The sequence below is a fragment of the Sceloporus undulatus genome, unplaced genomic scaffold (genome assembly GCF_019175285.1).
Source record: "Sceloporus undulatus isolate JIND9_A2432 ecotype Alabama unplaced genomic scaffold, SceUnd_v1.1 scaffold_15, whole genome shotgun sequence".
NCBI lineage: Eukaryota > Metazoa > Chordata > Lepidosauria > Squamata > Phrynosomatidae > Sceloporus > Sceloporus undulatus.
In genome coordinates, this window is record NW_024802937.1 from 1157068 (window position 1) to 1177355 (window position 20288).

General features: G+C 39.2%; 1 long non-coding RNA gene across 1 annotated transcript; it reads left to right on the forward strand.

The window, feature by feature from the left end:
• Positions 1-13346: 13346 nt before the first annotated feature.
• On the forward strand, positions 13347-18132 carry LOC121917310. Its single transcript, XR_006101001.1, has 3 exons — positions 13347-13529; positions 16148-16298; positions 18054-18132. It is a non-coding gene; the product is annotated as an uncharacterized LOC121917310 (long non-coding RNA).
• Positions 18133-20288: the final 2156 nt, after the last annotated feature.

The window sequence follows — 20288 nt, forward strand, 5'->3', positions numbered from 1 at the left end:
TCACCTTCCTGAGTGAGTTTGTCCAGTTTGTCCATGTCTTTTTTCAGACATAAGATAGGCCACAATTTTCAGTACTTTGGGAATGTCATGAGTGATAAAAGACAAAGGTTATCTGTGGTTGTGAATCTAGTTTTCAGAATTCTGAGATGGCAATGGGGACAGATAATCTGGACTTGTGTAGATGACATAGCTAGAAAGTGGTACTTTCTCAGACTACACATCCCAGAAATCCCAGTGGTAGATGATAGCAAAAGTTCCCAGGTTTTATAGCTGTACAGGGAAGAAGTCTCCTGCCCTTTAATAACTGAATGCTTTAATCGCTGAATGAAAGAAATTTTGGCAGATATAGCATGTAAACATGTGAATGTCCAAATAATTTTCTGGACTCAAATTACCATTAAATAATAATAATAATAATAATAATAATAATAAGTTTTATTTGTATTTTCCTGCCTCTCCCAACGGATCAAAGTGGGATTACAACCAATACATTCCATTAAACAATAATTTCAAATAACAATTATCTAAAATCACAATTTAAAACAGTGTGGCATTTAAAAACGTTACAACACAATATTAAAATCTCATTACATTCTGTGGTAAAGTTGTCTTGAATCTCTATAGGGACATGAGGTGAAGGTTTCTTCAGATCTTTAGAGAAGATCGGGGGTATGCTTGCCGGAAGAGATAGGTCGAATAAATATTCCACACCATTAGCCATGCCTCCTAAGGCTGACAAGATTTGCAGAGTACATCCACACTGCAAAAACAAAACATTTTAACTGCCATGACTTTATCCTACAGAATCCTGGGAGTTGTAGTTTGGAATAGCACCTGAGCTCTCTGACAGACCAGGCTGAATACATCACCTAACTACAAATCTCAGGATTCCAGAGAATGGAGTCATGATGGTTAAAATGGTGTCAACTTGCTTTATTTCTGCAGTGTGGAAAAGCAGGCAGTCCAACATCTAAAGGCCACACCTTCCTCACCCTTGCTATAACCACTACACCAAACGCATTCTGAGTTCTCTTTTTAAAACATATCTTGATGAAGGAGCCACAACAGTTAATCCATTTTTGGTGGGAAAGGAGGAGGGCTGAATAGTTTTGCAGTTATTTTTGTGGCGCTTAAGTTCTTGGAGAAATCATTGTCTGCCTGCATAGAAGTCGAAGTCAGATTCATGAGATTCCACAGCTGCAAAAGCCTATTGAAGTTTCAGTGGTGAAGAAATCACTGTATTATTTTGAAACTCAGCTGTTTGAAACACACTCAATGCAAATCCATTGGTAAGTTACAATGTGTTAAATTACCCTAATTAAATGCTTATGTAGCATGACACAGTTCATGATATTCCATTGCAAATTACACATCAGGCACCTATTCTTGCAAGCAAATGGCTGTGTTTGTGTCCCCACTCCCAGTAGGAGTGAAGAAGACTGAAAAAGATTAAACTTCTCAAGTTATTTGCTTTCCGAAGAACTGTGGTTATGATATCTTTGGAAATATCTCCAGGCTCCTCTAGAAAACCTGGGAGCTTCCAGACAAAGCTTTTAGTATGAAATTGCTCAGCCTGATGCATGAAATTTTATCAGTGTGTCCATCTGGCATTAGATATATTTGTGATATAGTATCAAATCAGTTTCATATCACTTTAATTACCATGGCTCTATCCAGAGGAATTCTGAGGTCTGAATTGTGCACTGTTTATTATTATCTGCTGGAATGGTGTAGCCTCCTCTTCTGAACTACATTTTCCAAGGTACCTTGAGCAGCCATCAACACTACAGAACTAAACTGACTCACTCCTCAGTTTCTCTCACCTCAAGGCATCTTAATATATCAACATACCTTAGTACCCCTTGGTGCCTTATCAGACTACAAATCTTGAATGCCTTAGGGTGAAGCCATGGCATCTAAAGGTGTATGAAATTGATATAATTGTGTAGGATTGACAAAGCTGGAGACTGCAGCAGCAGTGTCTGGAAGAAGGCATTGTCTTCCATCTGTGACCCTCCACTGTGTCCCTCTATTTCAGTAGTTCCCAAACTTTGGTTTTCCAGAAGTTTTGGACTTCCACTCCCAGAATTCCCAATTATTGGCAAACTGGCTAAGGTTTCCAGGAATTAAAGTCCAAAACATTTGGAGAACCAAAGTTTGAGAAACATTGCTCTATTTCTTCCACCAGTTTTCTTGCTGTGCAGAATTTGTTAAGCAACATGGCCCCCTGTTTGTTACCTGTGAGAAAGGCTTGGTCTAAAGAAACCACCACCTCCATGTCTTTCTCTTCCATGGCTGAAACAGTTCAGGATGGGAATTCTAAATACTCCTTCCTATAATGCAAATCCCAGGATTCAATAGGTTCTTACCATGGAAGGTAGATTGTGTGGTGTGGAAGAGTCCCATGAAAAGGAAGGCTTGTCTCTGGTCCACCTGGTTCAAACAAATAGCTTTCTCCTGCTGTACCATCAGTCATTCAGGCTTGGCATCACCCCAGATGGCAGGAGATCCGTGCAGAGAATTGTATCCATTAGGTCCATGTGTTGGCCATAGATTTCTTTCAGCAGGTGGGCTAGGGATGTGCTATTCATTGGATGGCAGGCAGATTGCCTAGTATCTGGATGTGTTGTCTTATACTATGCCAGTACTATTATGTTGCGGTAACCAATAAAGCAGTCAGTGTATTTGTCACCTCTTGCCCTGCACCTGCTCCATCATTCACTGCTAGGGCCACAAAAAATGGAATACACACAACATATATATTATGATTGGTAATACTCAAAGCTTTCTATCTGGACACAGTGGAGAAAATGGTTGCAAATACTGCAATATTTTTCATTTTTATTAACAGATAAACCTGTCAATGGGTTTATCTGTACCAAATGTGCCAGATGCTGTTGTTTAATGCTCTGGTCACAGAGGGATATCAGTAAAATTTGTAGCTTGGTAAAGTTTTCTTTTTGGACTACTGCTCCAAGAATCCCTCAATATGGCTATACTGACTAGGGGATTCTGGAAGCTGTAGCCTCCAATGCTCAAATCAAATTTTGCTGAAGAAACAAAGTATGTGGAGCACTGTGAATTCTCGATATTTATAGATGGAGGGCTCCTTACAAAGTTAGGAAGTCATGTCCTAAACACACTGCAGAAATAATCCGGTTTGAGACTGCTTTAACTGCACTGGCTCAATGCTAGGGAATTATGGGAACTGCAGTTTTATGAGACATTTAGCCTTCTCTGTCAGAGAACTCTGGTGCCACAATAAACTACAATTCTTAAGATTCCCTAGCATTGAGCCATGGCAGTTAAAGTGGACTCAAACTGGATTATTTCTGCAGTGTGTTTTGGACCTTAGCTAGGCCCAGGACAGACAGGCCCGAAGCAGCATGCTGCCGCTGATACTAGCATTCAGAAACGCGCAGTAACCTCTCCCAAGCCCTACCATGTCATGGTGGCGGCATCATGGCGGCATCCCATCCACACAGGTGCCACCATGATGACATAAGTGACACACAGTGTACAGAAGTCACTGTGTGTTACTTACATCAGCAGTGTGCCAATGGCGCATTTGTGATGTGTGCCTGGCGCCACAAAAAACCCCAGTTTTTCTGGGTTCTTTTTACTGCAGAGGGACACCGCATGGTTTGGCTGCTGCAGCGTCCCTCCAGAAGAAAAACCAGCACCTCCAGCCTGCCGTTTCAGGGCGGTATGCACTGCACCCTAGTAACTGTTCTGTTTCTTTCTCCATAACAGAAATAGAGGGAAGAGGTGGAAAAATGAAGGCGGATTCTATGGCCAATGATATCTGAAGCTCATAAAATCCAGGTGAATGAGCCCACATGGTGGTATGATAGAAGCCTAATCTCAAACCACTCCTAGTACAAAAAAGGGTTTTCTCTGAGTGGCTCCCTGGAATTTTTGGAATGCAGTTCCACCTCATGTCTGGAGACCCATTTGTTTTCTTTTCCTTTTTTGAGTTGTTTTGTTTGATTAGATTGCTGATCATTTTTACAGTGCAGTCTTGTTCATGTTTTCTGAAATGTAAGATGCACTGGTTCAATGAACTGAATCACAGATATATGTGTAGGGGGTTGCAACCTTAGTTCATTTTTTGTATTGGGATAAGCAGTGATAGGAATTCATTTGTTTATAAATCATTAATTAATTGTGAGGTTTTTTAAAAAAAATCTATAAACCAAGAAAATAAAGAAGAAGGGACAGTTTAAAATATTTAAAAATCAGAGTCAGTAAATCAGTGTTGGACTATTGTGATGGTGTTCTTTTTAAAAGTCTTAAACAACGTTTTAGTGAGGGTGTAGGTCAATATCAAAGGCCTTTCTCCATGATCCATCAGTGAAAGACACTAAACTGGTATCTTGATGATTGATCAATGAAAGACACCTATAGAACTCAGTCCTCCCAGAAATCGATGGCTCAAATTCCATGTATCACTATTGGAATTATATTGTTTTTCCTCTTGCTCAAACAGGAGCTCATACATGGACTAGCACCACATTGGCCCATTTGGAAAGATGATCTACATTTGCTCTTTGCTTAAATGTCAGTGTGCATATTTACAAATTAATTCCACGTTTGGTGAACATTCCAACCATCAGGAAAGAATCTAGATTCAAATCAATATACTAAAAGTTTCTCGGTGAGTTTAATATAGGTAAATAAAACATATACATCTCTTCCAGTTTTGCAGGAACTGGCCCAACTAACTAAGTCCAAAATACACTGCAGAATTAGCCCGGTTTGAGACCACTTTAACTGTCCTGGCTCAATGCTATGGAATTCTGGGAACTGTAGTTTTGTGAGACATTTTGCCATATCTGTCAGAGAACTCGGGTGCCACAACAAATTACAGTTCCCAGGATTCTCTAGCACTGACCCACTAAGGAGTCTCAAACGAGATTATTTCTGCAGTGTGTTTTGGACCCTAGTTTCTTTCTTCTCCTCCCACTTCCATCTCTTCTCAGGATAATTCAATTAGTACAAACTGAGTTCAAAGTGCAAGTAGTTTGTATTCAGGTCAATGGAGGGAGGGGAGAGGAAGTAGCAGAATCTGATTCTTGCCAGTAGGCTCAGGTAAAAGGAAACTGCTGCAGCCTCTCCTGGCATTAAAAAAAAAAACATTTACCATCTTGATCACACTCTGGTACTGTTTGACAACATGTGTCCTGGACTGCATATGTGAAATGCTGGAGGGTATGGAAAAAGTGTCTTCTCTTTCTTTACTGTGTTAATCAAGAATAATATTCAGTAATTATACATTTTTATGATAGCCATTAATTGTTAGATCCACAGAATCCTTCAACTGAATGACATATTTTATTTATAGTGGTTGCTTTTGTTAAGGCATAATTCTGTTTAGTGAGGCGTCCTCTTGATTAGACGTCTCATAATGAATTCTTAATTTTCTCCCACTTACATTTCTCTTGTAACATTATTGTCAGAATAAAAGAATGAAATGATGGTGGGATAACTTGAGTAATCCAGCTGATCGCCATAACAGCACTCACAACTGAGAACCAAAGCATGAATCATTTATTTGGGTGATCAGAACCCAAGTAGATGTTCAGTGTAGGCTGTCCTCAGACAAGCCCTTGGCAAATGACTCTCCACCCACCTCAGTTGGTATTCCAGAGATATCTTTTATTCATGATACTCATGAAATATTTCATACATAGTGCTTTCTCACCAATATTATTTGTCTGCCTTCCAATTCTGTCTCTGGCCCTGTTTCAATGACTTAAACAGAAGCTTGAAGTGGAAAAAAAATAAACTGGTGAATTCTAAACTGGGCATACTAGAAAAAAAAGCTTCACTTGCCCAAAAAGGAAAGAAGGAAGGAAAACAGTAGAAAGGTTATTTACTTGTACAATTAGGGATATGAAATGTATGTGGTTTTAAAACAAACAACCAAACAACTATTATTGGTGCTGTGCAATCTTAACCATGGAATATATGAAATATTTTTTCTAAATAACAGCCAAACAAGTTTCTCAAAAATTTCCCCAGCCATCACATTATCACTGAAAAATGCAACAATTTAGGTTGTTTCTGTGCCCCATGGCTATTTTCAGCACAAAAAGTAAGCCCAGAAATGATGTCACATCATTTCCAGATTACTCAGAACCTACCAGGTAAGTAAAACAATAAAACAACAACTACCAGAAGCAAATAAATAAATAAATAAACAAATAAAGGGGGGGGGACACAAGTTCAAGTGCAGCTATCCACATCCATCTAATAGCAAAACTGAGGAACTATGCCTCTTCAGATGTTGCTGGATTTTAAGGTCCTCCAGTCCCAGAAAAATATAACCAGAAATGATAGGTAATATAGCCCAACATGTCAGGAGAGCCATAGTTTTCCTACCCTGGTTTTAGAGCACATTCTCTCTCAAGCTATGAATTGTAGGCCTGTTACAGACTGCCAAAATAAAGCTGCTTCGGGTCTCTTTGGAGGTATGCTGTTTAAATGATGCATGGGTCCTAAGAGTCCGGAGGTTGCGCCAAAGCCACACTCCATTCCTAAGCACTGGAGTGCAGTTTTGGTGCAGCTTTTGGATTCTTAGGATGCATGCATCATTTAAACAGCATACCTCCAAAGAGACCCAAAGCAGCTTTATTTTGGCAGTCTGTAACAGGCCGTAGTCAGCTTTCCACAGTCTAAAACAGATGGAAAGGTATGTGCTGTGAAGGTTTTTTTCCCCTCCCTTCAGGTAGGCTTTTGTCTTTTTTCTTTTAATCTTAGAAATGCACTGATAAAAACTATAGTTAACAAAATGAGGGCAATTGTGATAATTTTTAAAGAACGCTGTTTTCATTAGTTGAATATGATAGTCAAGTGTTTCAAATGATCTAGAAAGATACTATTTGAAAGAGTTCTAGGAAAAGGTCTCCTTAATTCTTAAAAACCAGAAAGCTTTACTACAAAAATATCACATTGGATTTATTACTATTGCAGTTCTGTGATGTTCTTCTAAACTTCTTAAGTTCATGGCAATTCAAGTCCATTAAATAAATATTCACAGGATATTCAATTTAAACTTTCTTCTTCCCTTTGGTCATCATATGAGCAAACCGATCTGTTTGCTTCCTGGAATGAAATGCAAATATTCTAGATTAACAAATTCTGAATTTTAAAAGTAGCTTCTTTTAATTACTCACCAATTAAAACAACCAAGGAATAGCAAGAAGTTCATTTATCACTGGATGTAAATATTTAAAATCTATTTTTTCTGTATCTCATACATTTCTTATTTTACATTTCAGAATCATAAAGTCCCTGCATTTTTAATCTCACTTCTCCCTCAAATTGCAACCCAAAGGCTAGGATTTTTTGAAAGCATGAATGAAATCTATTTTTAATTTAAATTTTCCAGATACAGTAAAAGTTACATATATTAATGGAAAAAGAAAAAGAAAAGAAATAGAAAAGAGATAGAAAGACATAGACTACATTAGAAAATATAGTTATAGCTAAAGTGGAAAGCTAAAAGGGTGACATCTGACTTTCTTTAGTAGAGGATTATCACATGGATGATAAGGAGAGGAGCAAAGTGGATTGCTCCCATCCTTATTCTACCCTATTTGTATGATCGGGGGGGGGGGGGGAATTATCACATACCGCACGTTTATTCCGTTCTTCTCCCATCCATGAAGTGTAATGGCCCTGTCATTTGGTATTAATGGAAACTCCCATTAATACCAAATGACGAGTCCATTACACTTCACAGACAGGAGAAAAACAGGATAAACACACAGCGTGTGATAATCTTTCCCCCAATTGCATGAATAGGATGGGATAAGGAAGGGAGCAATCCACTTTGCTCCCGTCCTTATCCTCCGTTTAATAATCTCCACTAGTTATAAGTACATATAACATAAAAATCTCTCTCTAAAACTTCTACCTCATCTACTTCTTCTAATGATCCACACATTCTAATTCTCAAAATCCGTAACTGTCAGATACTTTTCTTTTCTCCACAAATAGTCAATCAGATGTTTTTTCATCTTTTTCAAATGTCACTAAAGATCCTGCCCTAATCAATGTTAACTATTTGTCCATTTCTGCTAGTTTATTCAGCTTTAAAAATCCAATCTTTCTTTGTTGATAGTAATGTATTATATCCATGTATTGCTGGTGTGGTCATATATTGTAGTGATCTACCATAGTTATTGAAATCTGTTGGTAATAGTGAAATATTTCAAAGGCTGTTATTAAAGAGAGAGAGACAGACTCCACAATGCTCTGTCTTTCATTACTCTGGACCTTCAGCTTTCAGATGCACCACTTTCTCCCATATGAGTTTTTCTGCACATTGAGGATGACTTCGGGACAACTTCTGTATGTCAGTTGTCCAAGGTATGGCACATGACTACCTGAGCCCACCTTTTCTCAGTGGGGACCATGAAATTATGGGGACCCAAACCTTAGAGATATCCACCTTGTTTCTTCCAAACTGACCTTAAACTGTTTGGCAGAGGTAGATTTCTGAGGATTTAGTGGGTTCTAAAACTCTATTCCTGCTATTGATAGATTGGATAATCTATTTGTTTGAGTTGTTGCAAATCTAAAATGTGCATTGTGTTTTTAAATAATTTTATTAGCTATCTTTTGAATTTTTAAAAAATAATAGCATGGATTAAAAATAATAAATTAAGTGTGAGGCTGGCAGCAGACTCCTCAGAGAAATCTCTGGTGATACCTAGACAAACCATTTCCAGGAACTAGTGATGGATGGGGGTAGTGCTAGCAATTATACGCCTCCTTTTCATTGGGCAACTCTATGGAATTACATTCAAATCATTGCATGTTGGGATGGGCTAGGTACAAAATCTTTCTGAGACCTAAGTGCTCTGTTCTCCTTCTCCAAAGATCTATTTCCCCAGTCCATGTCTAGATTCAGGGATATCAGTTAATCAGCTCATTTCCTGAATCCAGACCGCATATGTTTAGACCAGGCAAATAATCTGAATTGGTTAGCATCATGGACTTTATTGTGTCATAATCTCACAAATATGTCTAAAGAGGGCTGTGACAACATACAAAATATAAGGGCAGTCCTATCTTTTGGCAGAGTAAAACACTCAACCTCAGTTGACAGATGCTAAGAGGTGACATGAAAATACTAGAGGAAAAACTGTGTTCCATGAGACCTCCCCAATGCCCTGTTATTTTCGAGTGCAGCTGACAACGTTGCCCCATTGTTAGTGCTGAAGAACACTTTATCTGCCAGTATAGTCAACTTTTGTACAACAAAAAGTGCTCCATTCTTGCTCTTCACTGCAGACAGTGAAATGACATTGACTAGCCCTGACTCAATTGCAGGTTTAGAATCAGAGGAACCAATGCTCCTTTGTTCAAATCCCATCATATAGACACACACCTTTGGTATGGTAAAGAACCTCTTTGCATTGGTAAAACAGTTGTTTCCGAACAATGCCCCACTTCAGACAACCTGGATAGCCTTGGCAATAGGCCTCTGATCTGAAAATGGTTCAGGTTCAATGTCAGGTTGCTAAGTGAGAAAATAGCCATGATGCAGGACTTGCTCCTGGGTGCACATGCTGACCTGACTTGCATTGTAAAGCCCGGTTTGGATGAATCTGGAGGTGTTAACCTCTCTCAGTTTTGTTGACTTGGGTTCTTTGTCAATCAGCAGGCAAATCTTGGGGGCAGGGAATTGCCGTTGCAATGGTCAAGTAGGATTCCAACTCCCTCACTAGGAGCCCAGTCTCACTGTCTACTGGATTTGAGTGTATTTAAGGGGAGGTGGCCAAACTTTATCTTCTTCAATCAGTACATGTTCACTCCTATGAAGCTTTTGCTTGTCCTTCCTACAGATTTTAGCTTGTAAGAACACTTTAGTGGCATATTTGCCTAATAAACTTTTTTTAAAAAATCCACACATAAAAAGACTGCATTGTTGCCTTATCTCAGTCACTAGATAGGTCTCATGGGGGAAATTCCAGTTGCCTTCTGCCAGTGAAACTTCCTCTTCCACTTAAAAGAATCCTGAAACTTCCGCTGCTTCAGCACATTATGGAAAGCACTTTTCATTGATGAATAAGCAATGTTAACTTGACCAAAGGCTGACTTTGAGTTTGCTGTTTAATGAGAAATGCTTCATAATCATTAAACCATGGAAGCAAGCAAGGAAAGAGCATTGTGTTATCCTTTTCTGGTTTAATACTTTTGCTGTGTTTCTGTTGCTTTTTTGTTATTGCTGCTGCTGTTGTAATGTACCTTCAGGTTGTTCCTAATTTATGGCAGCCTTAAGGCAATCCTATCATGGGATTTTCTTGGCAAAATTTTTGGGGGGGCAAGAGCTGCCAGTCCTTTGCTCTATTTCCATGTCTGAGCAAGGATTCAGACCTCGGTAATCTCGGAACCCTAGTCCAAAACAAAAATCACTACACTACACTGGCTCATCCCTGCATTTTTAGTGCCTCACAGTCTATAAAGGTGTTACATTCATGCTTAAGTGCCTGGTTCTTCTTCATTTTCCAGTCTAGTCAGTCAAGTTTATACACAGAGATATGGTAGTGGTGGGAAATTGTATCTATGAAATACAACCAAAACCAAAATCTACAATACAGCAATAGTTTTATCAGGCCAACTAAAAAGCTTTTGAAGCTTTCCTTCCTTTTTCCTAAGGTAAAGATGTTAAAAATCATACAGGATAAGAAAAGTTACCGTTTAAAGTTAAAGGCCTACATTTTGTTACTTCTGGTGGTAAGATGGTCTGGAGAGATATCAAGGTGAGCAGAGGCCACTCCTCTCGTTGGCCATGTGGAGACTGGGACAAGAGGCCAGGTACTGTAATAAAGGATTAGCTCCATTACCAGTAGCAAAGTAACTTCTCTTGAGATCTTTAACATTTTTTGCCAGTGTAGCTTCAAAAGCTTGCATGATGTATTTTGTGCTTTTTGATTGGCCCAATAAAAGTACAAACTTTGTGGATTTGGGATTTTTTGTTTTGTTTTGTTTTGTTTTGTTTTTGTATTTTGCTGCATGGTCAACATGGTTACACCTGAATAAGTTTCCATCATATCTGTGAGTGATTACAACTGAAGAAAAGGGTAATGGTTCTGACAGGGATGCAGCTATGAATAATAATAGGAATTCTGCCTTCCCCATGAAATTTTCCTAGCATTGCAGTAAATTAAAATGTCAGTTGAGTACTGAAAATGCAAGCTCTAGATGTGAATGATTTCCAGTGCCTCACTCTCTGGAATGCTGGAAATATGGAAACAGAACGAAAACCTAATGGGGGGAGAGAATTCTTATTGGTAGGCAATTTCTCATTCCCCCCCCCCAACATAGTTACACCCAAGACCTCTTGAGCATGAAACAGTACTCATGTGCAGACTTCACTGGCTTCAAGAGAGCAAGACCTTCCATGAGCAGGCAGCACAGTGTGGCATGGGAGATCTGAGCAGACCTTCCTGTGCTTCCAGATACTTGTCTTTGGTCACACAATGTAATTGCTCTCTTTCCTGTAACATCCAAATGGGAGAAGAGGATTCAGCCTGAGCCTTCTGGGACTCACCCATGTGCAGACACTCAATGAAATTAAGCCCAAAACCCAGAAGTCATTTTCACTTCATTTTTAATTTTATGTTTGTCTTGCCTTCATTTGATGAACTTTGCTGGACAAGGTAAGTTGCAATCTTACTTCAAAATGTCAATTTAATGTTTCCTAACTAATGACTTGAGCCAGGACAATGTAGTGGTTGCAGTGTTGGAATACAACTCAGGAGACCAACATTCAGATCCATGCTCAGCCATGGAAATTCACTGGGTGACCACGGGCAAGTCATACTCTCTCAGCCTCAGTGGATGGCAAAGGCAAAACCCTGTGATAGCATCAGCTTAGGGTTTCTATAAGTCAAAAACATCTTGAAGGGACACAGCAACAAAGCAATGACTTTCCTAGCTGTCCAGATAAAACCTTTACTTAATGGTCTACAAATATAACTAGTTACACATTGCAAGGGGCTGCCAGAAATTCACCCTCTCCCATTCAAAGACGAATAAAATGTAACAAGCACCTGTGTTGGATGAAACAAATAGGCACATACCTATTGCCCCTTTTCAGAGGGGCAGCAGAAGTACTATATAGTCCACCTGTCCCATACATGGGCTTTCTGTATGTTGACTTGAGCTCACACAGACAGCAAGCCCAGGGGGATAAAAAGGAGTGCGCTGCCATTGAAATCAATGGGACTTGAGTTCCTGTGGTTTTTCCAATTCACGGGGGGACTGGAATGGATCCTGTGGATAAACAAAGGGCCTACTGTATATCTCTAAATACCCAACCTTTGGCCCTCCAGATGAGCTATCATTCCCATCCCTGACCTTTGGTTATTCTAATTGGATCTGGTGGGAGCTAGGGTCCAACTAGACAGACACATCCCTGCCCTGCAATATGCTTCTGTTGTGGAAGACAAGCAGGGCAAGGCCTGACTGGTATTTGGATAAAGATCAACAAGGAGAATTGCTGCCAATCAAAACTGATAATATCGTTTAGATGGAGCAATGTTCCAAGTCGATAAAAAGCATCTTCTCTAAACTGAGCTAAGATCACAGCCTAAATGAGTCAGAGATACTAAGCACCCTTTCAGCTCTTCCCATGGTATGCAACTTGTATTTACCTCCACAAGCAAAATTATTCACTGTAATCCAAGCAAGACATAGTTTGACTGTGTGCACCCAAAAATCATAATGCATATTCACTAGCGTCTGGCATGCTATATATCTAATCCCATGCCCCCAGAAGAAGAACAAAAGTAAGATGGGAAGAAAAACATCTTGCCATCCTAGTGGAGTAATTGCAACAATAAGGCAGAAATATTTCTAGCTATTGCAGCATCAGTTCTAACTGAAGAAGAAGCACTGGTCCTTTACTACTAAGAAAGTAACAGTTCGGTTCTGCAGGGTTCTCTCTCTCTCTCTCTCTCTCTCTCTCTTTTTCTTTCTTTCGATGAAAAAATAAAGTCTCTGTGCAAATTGCACTGCAGCCCTTTGGATAAACAATTGCACAGAAGCAGGAAGGACAGAACTAAATTACGTCTGTCCATCTCCACAGTCCTTTTAATGAATTTTACTTACAGAGGCCTGCATCTTGCCATATTATATTATCACTTCAGCCACGACCTCATAGTTCTTAAATTAGTTTCCACATTGTGTGGGAAGTTATGGTAATGAGGAGGGCTTATTTTTGAATGGCTACTGTGCAAATCCGTAGCTGTCTGAGTTAAGATGATTTTTTATTGCAAGTGACATAGCCATTAAATACCTGAATTGTTTTATTTGTCATTTCAGAAATTCTGCCTAGTCTTTGATGCCAGGAAACTAATGAAATAAGTTTGGGAGGCGATTCAGAGTCAGTGAAAGCAGGCCTAATATGACAGTTGAAGCTTGTACTGCCTGATGCTTTCTAGCTCAAAAGGCAGCAAGGCTGAAGTCCTCACAGCAATAGTATTTAGAAAACTGCTTTTGTTTGTTTTAAGGTATTTAAAAGTTCCATATATATCTGATGCAATGTTTCTTTCTTGGAAAAAAAATCCATACATTATAAATGGGATGCATGACTGAGAAGACCTTTTCTCTGGTCACACTTATCTATCCTCCAACAATTCACAGATGAAAACCATCACATATGTAGTCAAGGAACGTCAGTGTGGTCAAGATGACAAAGGTTATTAATGAGGAAGAACAGAGGAATGAAGAAAGGCCATGGCAGTTTATGTTGCCCAAGCCTACTAGGAAGGGCTGTCCTCTTTCCCCTGCTGTGTTAACCTCCTATGTTAACCTTTGTGTTAAATGAATGCAGACTATTTTCTATTGCTGCAAACTCAGTTTGCAGCAATAGAAAACTCAATTTGCAGCAATAGCTGGAGAACGTGGTAGTAGGAGAGAGAAACCAGGGCATTTTAAAAGCAGTAGAAAAAGTGGGGTGACAGAGGATTAATTGGGACTGTCCCTCGCAAATCAGGACAGTTGGGAGCATAAGCACCTGTATTGCCAAAAATGGCAGGACTACCTAAAGAATCTAAATCCTGAGCCCTTTAGTGGCTTGGAGTTTAGAGACCAGCATGTAAAATTCTGTCAAAGAACTCTAGTGCTTCACTAAACAACAAACCCCAGGATTCCACAGGATACAGCCATGTTAGAAAGTGGAATCATAATGATATGTTTACGTAACGTGAAAGGGATTCTAACCTTAATGAACAGGCAGGTTTAGCATTATTTTAAAAAGGTAAGAAGTTTGTGTGTTGGTCTCTTGCAGACGAACAATAGCACAGGATTATCTGAACAACTGTTCAAAAGGCAGTATAAACATATGTAATTAGAAGTGATTTATCTATTGCTTCTTTTATAGAATACTAGAAGAATGGAAACAGGTTTCTTCTGGGATATCCATCCCCCTGGTGGTGGTGGTGGTGCTGTGTGTAATATTGCAGGAAGAGAGAATGTGCCTCAGGGCTGTTCCCTGAGTTTCAGCTTTTTAACTGTACCAGCTAGGCAAGATTTAAAAACTTGGGGATGACCTTTTCTTATTCAGAAGATACTGATTCCTTTGAAAATTTGAAGTTTGAAAGGAGATGGGAGACGTGCTAATTACTTCCCAGTCTTCTCCAGTCTTAGTTGCATGTCCATAAATATAAAAATAACCTTCAGCTGTAGCCTATGTCACCTCACTGCCTACATTTTTCCATCCCAAGAGTTTCAAGGCATCATTTTTTGTGAGTTTTTTCGGGCTATGTGGCTGTGTTCTGGAAGAGTTTGTTCCTGATGTTTCGGCAGCATTTGTGGCTGGAATCTTTCTCTGAAGATGCTAGCCACAGATGCTGGCGAAATGTCAGAAATAAACTCTTCCAGAACGCAGCCACATAGTCCAAAAAACCCACAAAAAAACTATGGCTGGTGGCTGTGAAAACCTTTGACTTCACATTGGACAAGTTTCAAAGCACCTTTTGACAAGTGCAGAGGCCTTACAGAGACAAGGACAACACACTCACAGCCCTCTTGCCTTTTCTTATGGCCCAGAGATTCAGGCATGGACCTGCTCAGATAACTGGATCACACTCAAGTATCAGACATGGATGATACTTGAGGTGCTCCAGTTATCTGAGCAGGTCCATGCCTGAATCTGCACCCCCAAAGGCATGATATTTATGTGCCTCTTAAAAAGAGAAATCTATTTTTTGACATGTCACATATGGAATTGACAAAGTCATAAAAAATAGATGTATCTTCAGACCTCATTTAGGTCTAAAACACGACTGCAGAAATAACCCAGTTTGATACTTCTTTAACTGCCCTGGCTCTGTGCTAGAGAATCCTGGGAATTGTAGTTTATTGTGGCACCAGAGCTCTTTGACAGAGAAGGCTAAATGTTTCACAGAACTACAGTTCCCAGAATTCCCAAGCAATGGGTAGTTAAAGCAGTCTCAAACTAGATTATTTCTGCAGTGTGTTTTGGACCTTAGACATAAAAGAGACTTACAAGAGACACAAGATACAAACTTCAAGTAAAACAAATGTGACTAATAACATCTTAGCAGAAATCTGAACAATTGGAGGGAGGATTCACTGACTGTATTTAATATAATAAAGGAGAACCAAGTCTCAAAAAAACTTGCTTCCTGGCCCTAATTCTTCAGGTTTTGAATTTTCTATATTAATTTTTCTGTTAGTGACACATGCCAAGTCCTGCTGATCCAAGATGAAATGCCCCTTCAGATTTTCCTGTCTTCAGGTGATCTCCACAAATGCCAATATCAACAGCTTTTTTATTACAGATTAGTGGCTACAATCTTTGTTTTCAGTTGCAAAACTGGATCAGAGAGCAAGATGACTTAAGTACTAGGTGTAGGTGTTGGGAAATCAAACTATTCTTTCCTTTTATTTTAGACTTTAGTTGACAGTGCATTAAGTATACATCAAGATAGTGTTGGAGTTGTGCAACCTTACATGCCTATACTCACTAGATGCCAGTTTTCATGACAGTCTATTTTCTGTTTCTTCCCAAGATGAGTCGGTGTTGATTTCACATGTGACACTTTCATGAATAAAATTACTTTTGTATAAATTTTACAAAGAACTGTATTTCTTTCTTTGCTAGATTCTTGAAGCAGAGAGACTTGTAGCTATTCAACATTTTCTTTGTCAACTAATCATTCTGCTAGAGCGATCCACTGCTAGCTCTCACATCTTCCATGAAAGAACATGACAAAGGTTAAGCAAAGAAAAAAAAACAGTGCCAGACATCTGTGGTAAGTGACAGGTATTACTACAATTTAAAAACCCAGCGAGGTAGACTTTGTAATGTCACAGCATCAAGACGCAGAGAAACTTTTCTGTAACAGTCTAACAGAGATAGAATGGTCGGGTCAAAGCCAATCTCTTCAGAACTTCTGTTGCAACATAGTAGCCTTCCAGAAAATAAATTGTTGTGGGATTGTGAAATAAATAGATACCCAACCTCTATGAATGTATCTAGTTACAAAACTGTAAACTTTGCTTAAAAGATAGGAGCTAAATTAACTTGAGAAGTAGATTTGAAGGTCATAGTAATGTAACCTCAATGGGATAAATTTCTATGTTACCTATGCTGTTTTGACCAGAGATGGTCCTCCCAGGTGCCATTTCACACTATGCAATGCTAGCACTCTGATTCCACTGTAGCTGCCATGGCAATATGTTCTTGAATCGTAGAGTTTATAGTTTGATGAGGCACTAAAGCTCTCTGGTTAAGAATTCTACATACCCCTCCCAAATTCCAGGATCTCATACTGTACTATAAAACTATGGCAGTTAAAGTGAAATCAGAGTGCTAGAATTGTGTAGTGTGAAAGGGCTCTATTTTTTACCATCATATTTGGGCATTGGCCAGGATGGCAGCAACTGATACGCAACATAAGCTGGAAGGACACAGACTCTCCATCTGTAGTTTAGGCTTTGAAGCATTTGTCATGTCCACAAATGAAGAACAGAATGTGACAATGTAGATAGTTAGAAATGGGAGTTTGAGGGTCATTTTTAGGTAACAGTTGTATGTCCAAAAGGATATCTAGTCCTAGTTTTGTCTCCTAGTGAAGACAAAGAGCACATATGATCCGTGAAGCTAAAACACATATTGGGATTGGAAGATATATGTACTAATTCTGGGATATAATATGTGATATAATGTATAGAGAACTCTAAATAGCCTAAAGGCACCAGATTTTGCCTGATCTTGGAAGTTTAGCAGGGTCAGCCCAGCCCTTGATGGAGACCACCAACAAATACGAGGTGCTGTAGGCTATGTTTCAGAGGAAGAAATGTGCAAAACCACATGGTTTTCTTGGCAAACTTCTTAAGAGAGGATTGGGGCCAAGAGTGTGTGTCTTGCCCAGGGTCACCCAATGGGTTTCTGTGGCTGAGCAGGGAGTCGAACCCTGTTCCCCAGAGTCGTGATCCAACACTCAAACCACTATACCACACACTCCCTTCTTTCATTTCAATCCAAATATCAGGACTGTATGTAGCAGCTGAATGAAAAGATGGATTACCCACTAACAATATCTTTAAAAATATCTTGGAAGTTGATTATCTCCTGACTGAATGTGCTAGATCAGGAGTGGGAGGAAATGTCACCTGCAGGATGTATGCAAGACTCCCCAGGTTTTTCAGGGATAGTGGGGCAGTGATCTGAAGTCCCACAGAGAGTCATGCAGCCTCCCAGTGTGGACAGTTGTCCATTCCTATGCAAGAGGGACCACAACATTATTTTATAATTTGGTGCAATGCATTCCTAACCTCCTCTGTATGTTTAGTTTATTCTGTTTTCCATTTATGAGTACCATTTGTGAGTAATCATTACAAATGACACATAAAAGATTATACAGAATATAGTGACAGGGTTCTCCCTGTTCCCTCCAAACTTACAGAATGAAAATTTCATAGGAATGCCAGCTGGAAAGACTGGGTGTTTGTAGCTAAAGCTTATTTTCTTTTCTCCCAGTAACTTTTCTTCTCATCTGTTTCAGTACAAGGACAAACCACCTATTTCCGAGCATTGCCAACGATTGATTCACATTCCTCTTTTCATTTATGTATGGGATTCCTAAAAAAAAATTATTATCCCTAACCTATCATATGAAAGTGTAAGTCAAGATTTTATATCAAAGATGTAATAAAAGAATTCAGTTTTGAATATGCTGAAAGTGCAGTCAATCACCAGTCCACTTAAGCTGGGGGCATTTGCTTCCATTTGGTTTAACTGTGCATATGTTTGCATATGTTGTCACATTTCCTCAGAAATGGGCAGGTGTTGGGAGGGATTTTAACAATACATTTGGGCAGTTAGGCTGCAAACCTACACCCACTTTCTGTTGAATTAAGTGAGAAAGCTAGGTAGACATACATAAAATTACACAGTCTGTCATTTTATGACTTCATCTTAAATAAGTGAGGAGAATGACAATTTCCTTCTGGTTTCAAACTGTATTGCTTTAAATTTACCCATTTATTTAACATACTTCTTGTTGTGTGCCTTCAAGCCATTTCCCATTTATGGAGACTCTAAAGCATGGGATTTTCTTGGCAACATTTGTGCAGAGGAGGTTTGTGGCTGTCTTCCCCGAGGCTGAAAGAGTGTGACTTGCCCAAGGTCACCCAGTGGGTTTCATGGCCAAGTGAGGAACTGAAGCCTGGTCTGCAGAGCCATAGTCCAACACTGAAACCACTGTGCTATGCTGGCTCTATTTGTTTGAATTGTTCTTACTGTTTAAAATCATTTTAACTATTATTTTAAGATAGTTGCATATAGGGATGTATATAAACAGTTTAATTAAGGAATAAACAAACAGTTCAGTACCCAGGTACTCAGAAGACCACCTGATCCAATACATATCAATCTAGGATTTCAAACCAGCCCAAGAGGTCCATGTGGCAGTGTCCCAGAGCAATGTGGCACATAGTGCTTTTTTGACAGTCACACTGGTTTTAGGAAACTTTTGTCAGAGATCTCTTGACCCCACCCTTCTTTCAGGTGCTAGTTAGAAACATTTATTCGTACAGGTTTTCAGAAAATAAGCAAGTATTTAATTTGCTTTGATTGTATATATTGCTTGTATTGTGTTTTTGCAAACTTTATATGGTTTTTTTTGTTTTAGATATATGTAATTTTAGAATTTTGGAAGTCTGTGATTCATCATTTTAAACTTTTGTTTTTAGGTATTTGCAATCTGTGTTTTTCATAATATTATTTTATGTAGGATTGCTAGCAGCACTGAGCTTTTGCGAGTGAAGGCAGGCTGTCCATCAATCCACTCATGCTTCAAGCAAGCTAATGAATAAAGAAGAGTACATCCTAAAAGTGGCAGCAGTTGGAGCTATAAAGGAGCTGTCCATGGTAGTAAACATATCCCAGCATCACCAACAACAACCCATCCCACATAAACAGCTACAGCATTTTGGATCACTCTTTTAGAGTTTGGACTTAAACCTGGAACAGATTCATCCTAACATCACTCACCCATCTCCCAACATGGGAGCATTCAGCTGCCACTGATAGTTTCACCCTGACCTTTGATGAGATTTAACAGACAATAAAAGAAGACATTTCAGATGCTTAGATTCAATCAAGCAATTCAATCTGAGTCTGAGTCTGAGTCTGCAAGACCTGAGTAGGGGAGTTCATCATAGGGGGAATTGGAGATCTCTCTTTCATAGGGTTACCATAACTCCAAATCGACTTGAGGGCAGTTAGCAACAACAGCAAAGAGATGAAAATATACACATAGTACTAAGATATTGTTATCTAACAAGAAACATGTAATCTAATATTCCATATCTCATGAAAGATTTTTCTGCTCAGTTTCCTGTTAGGTGTTTTTGCCAGTGGCACAGAAATAGAAAGGGGGGGGGGGACTACAGTAGGCCCAATGTGCCTGAAGGAAATAAGGAAAAGTAATCACCATCATTATGGGAAACTACCTAAGGCTGTTGACTAGTTGTAATCTATTTACTGCCCAAAATGCAAATAAAATAAAATAAAATAAAAATCTACTTCTTGTTTTGAAAAACAGGAGTTTTGTTTGTTTTACTTCAAGGAATGTAAAGGACTATAAAGTATTCAAACAGTGATTCTCTGCTCTGACAAACTTCTAGTGGAGAAATTCACCTTTCAGAGGGACAGAAAAGGATCAATTCATGGAATCTAGGGAGAGATCGAAGGCCACAAAACAGTCCCATGGCCATACTTTGCCCATCATTTTCCT